General features: G+C 37.8%; 1 long non-coding RNA gene across 1 annotated transcript; it reads right to left on the reverse strand.

Annotated features, from left to right (window-relative positions):
* Window positions 1-1,171: 1,171 nt before the first annotated feature.
* On the reverse strand, window positions 1,172-2,569 carry LOC127106980 (uncharacterized). The gene is made up of 2 exons (XR_007795590.1): window positions 1,781-2,569; window positions 1,172-1,507 (listed from the first exon to the last, which is right to left on the reverse strand). It is a non-coding gene; the product is annotated as an uncharacterized LOC127106980 (long non-coding RNA).
* Window positions 2,570-8,830: the final 6,261 nt, after the last annotated feature.

The raw sequence follows: 8,830 nt of genomic DNA on the forward strand, positions 1-8,830 counted from the left end.
AAAAGGTACTTTGCTAGAAACAAGTATTCCCAAGAGATGGGCATACTCCTCTAGCGTAGGTGTCATACCCCAAAATTTGCCCTCCAGTTTTGCTTTTTACTAACCTATAACTTGAGAACCACCTAGGCTCATTCATGATTCATTCATGTGCATTATTCATTCATGATCAATATGTGCCAACGAGTGTCATAGATTCAAGGTTTGCGGTGGACAAAACCAGGATTTCGACTTGAAGATTATGGTTTTCCTCATCATGTGAAGGTGAAACTCTAATTGCTTGGTTCATGCCATTTGAGGACCTTTTTGTTTGTGAACTTAGATTAGATAGCTGGTACCCTAATCTTGGGATTGGCTGGAAGCCCTAATGATGGTGTGCTTTGATTTCGAGATCCCAACTTCCTGACACTTTCACATACATGGTGAATCACCTATCTCGAGGCATTTGATCAAGCTTGATCATGTCTTGATCATCGGGATTTGCCACGTATTTAGTTAACCGGAGGCCCATGTGTTTTTATACCTCATTTTATCCTTGGGTCCATGTTCATTCTTGATTAGCCATTCAATCCTTGGTTACATGTTTCTAATGCATGATTGTGTTGCTATATTCATTCATTCATTCATTTCCTTAAACCATGGGTCAATCTGATTTATAGGTCTTGTCATTGGGATTCATCAATCCATTGTATATGCATTCATCATTTTATCATTGTGTCATAATATTTTTCCGAGTTGATCTTAGCTTCAAATTGACTTTGAACTTCAAATTAATTTTTGAAGTTTAAGTTGTTTTTTTAAGAGGTTAGATTTGAGTTTTGAAATTTAAATTTGATTTTTAATACAAAACTGTTTTTTTTTTCGAAATTGGAATTGATTTTTGATTAATTTTACAAGTCGTCGCGTCATTTTGAAAATCAAGTTTTCAGTTTCGATTCATTGTTAAAATTTCAACCATTTTGGATTTTTATTTTTTGAAGGGCCATAGTGGTTAAGTTTACTTAAGCCCATTTATCCAATTTAAATCCATTTAACCATCAAATCCATTTTAATCCAATTAACCCATGACTAATCTAATTAATCTAATCCATTTTTCTAAATCCGTTTCCATATCAATCACTATCCAAACCACTATTGATCCAGTTATCCATATCCAGTTTTCAGATCCAGTCCATGTCCACTAAGCAAATTTTAATTCCTTTCTAACAATTGTCCATTTAACATTTAAGCCAAAGCAATTGGAACTGAAAGCTACACGCAAACCAGTTCACATTAGCTGCAATATACACAAATGCAGGTGCCCAAGCTACCAGGTGTTGTGCGCCAAACAACTTCCATGCTGCAACGCAAAACCGGCGTAAACGGTAAACGACGATATAACGTAGCATCAGAGAAAACTGCAAGCAGCAGCCCGAAACGGCAGATAACAAGCAAAACGCAAACTGCGACGTGAATCCATTAGCCAAGTTCAATGAAAAATCTGCAAAGCTAACAATTAACAGAAGAAAACCTGCAAAACCATAATCCATACCAGAATCAAAATAACTTCTAACAGAAAAGAAACATCGATCTAACTAACTCTCTTATTAACTTCTAACTAATTTAACACTGTTAGTAACCTCTAACCAACTGGAATCGAGTGAGAACAATCCGAGTTAACAGATATAACATTCTGTTAACTCATTCCTCCCTATAAATGCAAATGAACCCTCACTATTTGGGGGGATTTTTTTTTCACTCTACACCCAACGAAGCACAGAGAGACTCAGATTCTCACACTCACCATCCTTCAATCTTAAAACGTCCCACGTTTCGGTTCTCCTCAACCATTCGCACGCGCGCAGAGTCTTGTTCCTACAGACTAAAGAGGTTGCAGAAGAAGAAGAAATAGAGAAGAAGAGGAGAATCAGGAAGAAAAAGAGCGGAAGAATAGAGAGTCAAGAAACGACACATGGAACCCACGTCAAATCCGGTATGTAACTCGTCCTTCAATCACTTCTACCTCGCACACGATCCATAATTGGAATTTGATGGTGAAGCTGAACGCGAATCCGATCTTTCATTCTCGTTTCTTCGTGTGATTTTGAATCCGCTCATGAAGAAGAAAGAACCGAACTCATTCGTTGATGTTCTTAATGGTGGAATCCGATCAGAATGCGTCTCTAAAGCTCGTTGGCATCGTGGCGACGATGATATAGCATGGATGAAGCGCGATCCATATTCGTCGTTTCAGTGGCGGATCCGCGCGTGTCGATTGAAGGAGAAGGGTAGAGATTATGCGGAGGCTCACATGAAATCATTGCGTTCGGAGCTTGGAGTATTGTGGACGGTGAATCAAAGACCAAGCGAAAACGGTAGCGCCGTGTGTGTTGGCCGTCGATGGCGCCGTATTGACCTATCCTTCGTTTTAAATAAACCAGATCCCAGCGTGAAGCTTCGCTCTGGGTGGTACTTGGCTTCTTGGTGTAGGCCCAATTGCATTCTTCATATCTGCACCCCCCAAGAATCACTGTATCCATGTCCATATTGTGATTAGAAATTAGATTGGGAATTTCTTAGATTAGGACTTATGATTTAGTTCAACTTAGAATAAAGTTAGGTTAATTAGAATCAATTTAGGATATTAGCATTTTGATTAGATTTAGATATAAATTGTTTGGAAATATTAAGCTCGATTAAAAATTAATTAGAAATGTTAAATTTAGATTTTTCATTAGAAACATTAGAAATTTTTAGGAATTTAGGTTTATTAAGAATTTCAGACTTTAGGTTAGAGTTTTGAAAAATTAAAAAAAATAATAATTGAAAATATTAATTTTAGTTTATAACTTAATCGACTTTAATTAGGATTTTCAGGTATAGAATTTTAATTCAATAACCATAATTGTGAATAATGACTGTTTTACCCTTAGGTTAGAAATAATCCAATTTTTGCATGCTCTCTTAGTTTTAGGCTTTGAGAAAATAATTCCAAATAAATATTAACCCTTTAGGTAGTTGTACACTCAATTCAACTAATTTTTCCCCCCGATTCAGTTGATCAAAGTACGCTTTGATTGACTAAATCCTTTGACTGTGCTTAATCCCCAAGCTTAGTCAAGTGATCAAAAGACCCTTGATCACTTGATAAAGCAAGTCCTTGTGATCAAGGTGCTGGATACTGGATCTCCAAGTTCAATTAAGATTCAAAGATCAAGATGGGGAGTTCAAGAAATTCAAATAAGTACAAGACATGATTACTATTCAAGCACTACAAAGGTCAAAATCAACACTTGTTAATCCTGAGCCAAGTTGTGTGCCATGAGTCTTAAGTAATAGAGAAGGAATGAGACTGGAGAATTCCTACCCCATTCTGAATATCTTTGGGTGTAGGACGAATGACCTGTTTGCTCATCGTATTCACCTCTATTCATAGGCTTTAGCACAACTCGATTCAAGTTGGTTAACAAGCCTCTTCATCAATCAAAGACAACCATTCATCATAGGAAGCTGCAAGGAAATTCAACTTCAACACTCATCGGTTATGATGTGAATTGCACGTCATGAGCCTTAAGTAGAGAAGGAATAGGACTAGAGTATTTCTACCCCCATTCTGAATATCTTTGGGTGCAGGACGAATGACCTGTTTGCTCACTGTATTCGCCTCTATTCATAGACTTTAGTGCAATTTAAATCGAATAATTGATAAGTCTTTCTACACCGTCGCGAAACGCAGATTGAAGATCAGACTGAAGATCAGACTTCCACCTTTCATGGTTTCTCTTTCTGTCAGTTGTTCTCCCAGTAAAGCTAAAACCTTTTTGTAAATAAACTCAAAAATAATTAACCCTACGATTAGGATTGTACGTTACGAGCCTTAAGCAATGGAGAAGGAATGGGACTGGAGAATTCCTACCCCCATTCTGAATATCTTTGGGTGCATGACGAATGACCTAGTTGCTCACTGTATTCACCTCCGTTCATAGACTTTAGTACGATTCAAATCATGACTCTCATTTCAGAATAAAAGCAAACTCACTTCATCAAAATCAATTTTGCCTTTGGGCTTCTTTTTCAGTTTAAAACCTTTTCAGAAAGGACGTGTTACTTCTGTTCTACCGTGAATGACGCTTAAGCCTTCATGAGCAAGCAAGCAATGTTTAACTGCTAGAGTGTGATCTGAGTCATCCATTCTACCATAAACAGACATACGCTTAAAGCTCTCATGCTCGAGCATATAAGCCAGTCGACAGTAGGACGCAAACGTTAATATTGTCCACTAAAAACAACTAACACATCAGTCCTCGCTCCACGAACTACGAAGGCTCTGATTTCCTTATTGCACGAATGAGGATACGTAGGCACGAGGGCCCAAATCCTTGGCAAGCACAATTATCTATTTCTCACCTTCTTCACAATAATCTAATAACCCCCGTTTCCCTTTCCGCGAATAATCTTCAGATAATAACACCTATTCTTGCAAAGAACATTCAAAACGGTTCCCATGGAGTACCATGGATGTTTGGGGTGCTAATACCTTCCCCTTGCATAACCGAATTCCTTACCCATTTCTCTTTCCCCTGGGTTTTATCGATGTTTTCCCTTCCCTTATGGGATAAATAAAGTTCGATGGCATCTCTGTTGTATCTTTGAGCGTGCGATACGCTCGAGTATAATTCGCGTATCTTCAGTAGGCACAAGCTGATAATCAGGAAAAGTGAAACACTGGTAGAGAGGGTCATAAAACTGAACCAATACACTCAAGAGTCCTTCAACCACATCAGCAGACAAAATAGATAGAAGCTTCCCATGACGTTGCTTGAAGTCCAAGGGATCTAATACAAAAGATTCTAGCTTCCTTAACTCTTTCAAGTCGGGACATCTGAAATTGTACTTCTTAGTGTTCCTTCGTCCACAATCCATGGTCTGAAAATATTTGCAAATAAGACCTCAGTTCCTTGAAATTTTTGTGTAATGAATGTTATGATGCGCATGAATGCATGAATGCAACAATCACAAATAAGGGATCCCACACAAGGCAAACAAACAAAGGTCAATGGATGAATCAAGTCATTGTCAAGATCAATCATCCATTTTGGTGGATTATGGATTTCATCTTATTAACACCCAAGTTCCATTGATATTGACAAGACTTAATTGGATCAACCAAGAATCAAGGGTTTGTTGTGAGTCACGAGCATGGAGTCTGGGTAAGAACCATCCCAAAGGAGTGAACTAAGGATAAAAACATGTAGATCATGTTCTAAAAGGTTCCCAGAGTCTTAATTCCATCTATCGGATATTACAGGTTAGGATGACTGACTCATCAACCCATAATATTCTCAAGAAAAACTCGTCTGAGTGTAGTATCGCGTAACAACTGTTATCAAGTCTACACTTGAACAGTCTCCGCACTACGTCCTAAATAGGCCAAGAGGGGTTAAATGTTCTACGGTCCTCAGCTTCTCGGACCCCAAATCAGAGATAGTAATGCCTAACCACAAATGACTTGTGTGACAATCATAACTCCAAAAGGGTCTCCACTGAGTAGATGGGTCTCAAGCCAACTTGTTAAGGACTACTCCACACAAGTCGAACATGATTATACCATCCTCCTATCTTAATTGCACTCAAGTTCGGATTAGAACTTATCTCACAATTCTGAGATCACCAAGCATAACAAGCAGATTATATCATACAAACAAATATACATACATCAAATATAGAATTATATACACACAAAAAAGTAGGCTAAACTCACTGGAGACTAGTCCCTAGCAGAGTCGCCACTTAATTTCTGTAGCGGTAAATTCATGACCATCAAGCTATGGATAAGCTAGACATCAATAAAACCAGAGTCGTCACCGCACTTTTATTGTTTCCAAGGGAAAAGGGAAAAGTACGAACAAAACCCAAAATTAAGAAGTTTTCAAATCAAAACTAATAAAATGCTAGAGATTACAAGTAAGGGGGTTGGTTACACAAAGGGAAGGTGTTAGCACTCAAAGTGTCCAAGGTACTCCTAGGGAGCCCTTTCTTGTGAGCATATTGTAAGACCCCAATTTTGGGCCCCAAGATCCCTCATGGCCCATATCATATCATATCATAACCTCAAGGATCATTGCATGCCTTTGTCCCCTTCTAGTGGGTAGATTGCCTTGTGGTTTGTTTCTTGATCACCAAGCATACTTTGCATTTGTATATCTTTGCTTTCATATGTTTATCATTCAAAAAGTACAAAAATATTGTCAGTCTAATCTTTTTGCTTGCAGTTGAAGCAACCATCAGAAATTAGGTCAAAGATGGTCAACAGTCAGTCAAAGCAATGGATGATGGCCATTCTTGTGGAATTTGGGCATCATGATCAATAATCAAAGGTTCATACAACTTGGGACATCATTTGAAATCAAGTCCTCAAGGAATTAGGGTTTGGAATTCATCAGAAGTGCATCAATCATCCAAAACCCTAGAAAAGTCAAACTTGGTCAACTGTTGATTTAATCAGAGATTTGATGGATAGAATTGATCTGAAGGAGCTCATTCATGCTTGTATAAGCCTCATCTATCATGTTCAACCTCATCATGGAAGAAAATCAAGTCAAATCAGAAATTTTCCAGAAATAGAAAGTGGACCTGTAATTTCAACTGCCAAAAATGGAAACTTCTTGATCTTAAACTTACATCATGATACAAGCTTCAAATGAATTTTTGCCCAACATGAAAGTTGAAGATCTTGTCTTCCCATTTTCAAAAAGTCCAAGAACTCTCAAATCCCATGTATGGTTGTCAAGATATGATCAAATCATTTTCACCAATTTTTGAACTTCAACAAGCCATATCTCTCAAACCATAAGGCCAAATTTGGTGGGGTTTTTTCCTACAAACCACATTTTTCATCCTCTTTCCAAAAATATAAATTTCATGACCTAAAACCTTACCAATCAAAATGGCATTTTTGGACCTTTTCATTTAAAATCAAAGTTTGACCAAACTTTGACTTTTTGAACTAAAACTTTTTTCACCATTTTGCCAATTGAGATTGCTTTCATATCATATTTGAGACATGTTCCAAGCTTAAATTCATGATCATATCACCGTTATACCATAATTTTAGCAAAGGTGCATAATTGGCAAAATGTGCAAAATGGTCTCATTAAGTACAAGCAAGGACAGCATTCAAAAGCAGACCAAAAGCAGCAATTATGTTGGTCCTTCTGCAGCATTCCACAGCCCAAACCTGCGCAAATTTCACACCTCCACTTCATTTGTACAAGTTTGGCATTTTTGGCAAAAAGCCTCATGAGAATCAAACAAGTTAACCACTCATGTACAAACCACAAACAGCAAATGGGAATGTCCTGCTGCAGCCTTTCCAGCCCAATTCGTAGCAGCACACACCCTCCAATCTCCACTTACATGCCAATTAGCAAAATTGCAAAATGTGTCATTAAGCATAAACAAGTTTACCATTTGATTAAAGGGCTTTAAACAGACTACATAAGGAAAGTTTTCTGTCATTTGAACCCTAGGGAATCACAGCCACCAAACAGAAAAACTCCATTCTCTACTCTCTTGCAACTTTGCATTTTGGCTCGATTTGAAAGAAACCCTCAAAGACCACGAGTTCCTTTGCATCCTTCAACATCCTGCCAACCTTTGGAAACCTTTTGGGTCTTTAATCACCAGCTGGAAGCTCCTCTCCTCGTTCTGTTTTCACCAAGGTCCAAACATGGCAAATCGTGATTCATCCAACTCCACACATCTTTGAGCTAAAGTCATCCAACCATTCATCCTTTCCAAGCATTTGAAGCATCTGTTTCGAGCTGTAACCACCAAAACAACACTGCACATCAGTTTTCTTCAAAAATAAGTAAGTGATCGATCTCCATTATTTGCTGTGTCATGATATGTTTATGAAAGGTTTTCTTGAGCTGATTCCAACAAACTATAGCATGCTTAAAATGGCGGCGTCCTGGCCAAGTAATTTGGATTTTCATTTGTGTGCATGAACACATTTTCCTTCGATTTGGTTTGTTTAAGTTGTTTTAATGGAAATGGCTACCATGTTTATGTGGTTTGATGCATGCTGAAGCTAATGATATGCTTGATTGTTGTTTCTGGGATTTTTGGTTCATGGTCGATTATTGAAGATGATGTTGAATCCTGCTGTTTGTTTAAACCTAGTTGCCCAGAAAAATTTCATGATTATGCTTATGCTGTTGTATGTTTGGTTGAAACATGTTTGTTTGATGTTGTTGATGCTTGCTTGAAGACACCATGAACCATGCTGCTAAACCCTGCTATGATGAACTCTGTTATTATTTCCAGAAAAAATCCAGCTTCATAGATGCATGTGTATTGGCTGCTGCTTTTGTTCTTGTTGCATGATAACATCATTTCTAATGCCCTGCTTTTGAATGAGGCCTTGTTTCGAATTTTGTTTATTAAAGATGGTGATGCTTGCTGTTGTTTTGATTACATGATGATGATGAGTTTATGCTGCTGTTTGTTCATACCTTTAAACTTGCCCAGACTTCCCATGTTTGTGTTGGTTTGGTTGTTAGCTGATGTTATTTAGTGATGATGTTATATTGTTTTGTTTTATGGTTGATGCTTTGATGATGAACACTGAATGATGCATACTGCTGTGTAAAAACCTATCATTTCCAGAACTTCCCTTTGATATGCTTGTTTTGTTGTTGGTCGATATTGCTTAATGATGACAGTGTTTCCTTGCCATGTTGAATGCTGTTGTTGTCTGTTGAATGAACATTACCATTGCCATGTTAGTTGTTGGTTTGCTGGAATTTCAATTGATGATGATGTTGGTGAACCAAATGTTGAATACCATTGC

The sequence above is a fragment of the Lathyrus oleraceus genome, chromosome 7 (assembly GCF_024323335.1).
Source record: "Lathyrus oleraceus cultivar Zhongwan6 chromosome 7, CAAS_Psat_ZW6_1.0, whole genome shotgun sequence".
NCBI lineage: Eukaryota > Viridiplantae > Streptophyta > Magnoliopsida > Fabales > Fabaceae > Lathyrus > Lathyrus oleraceus.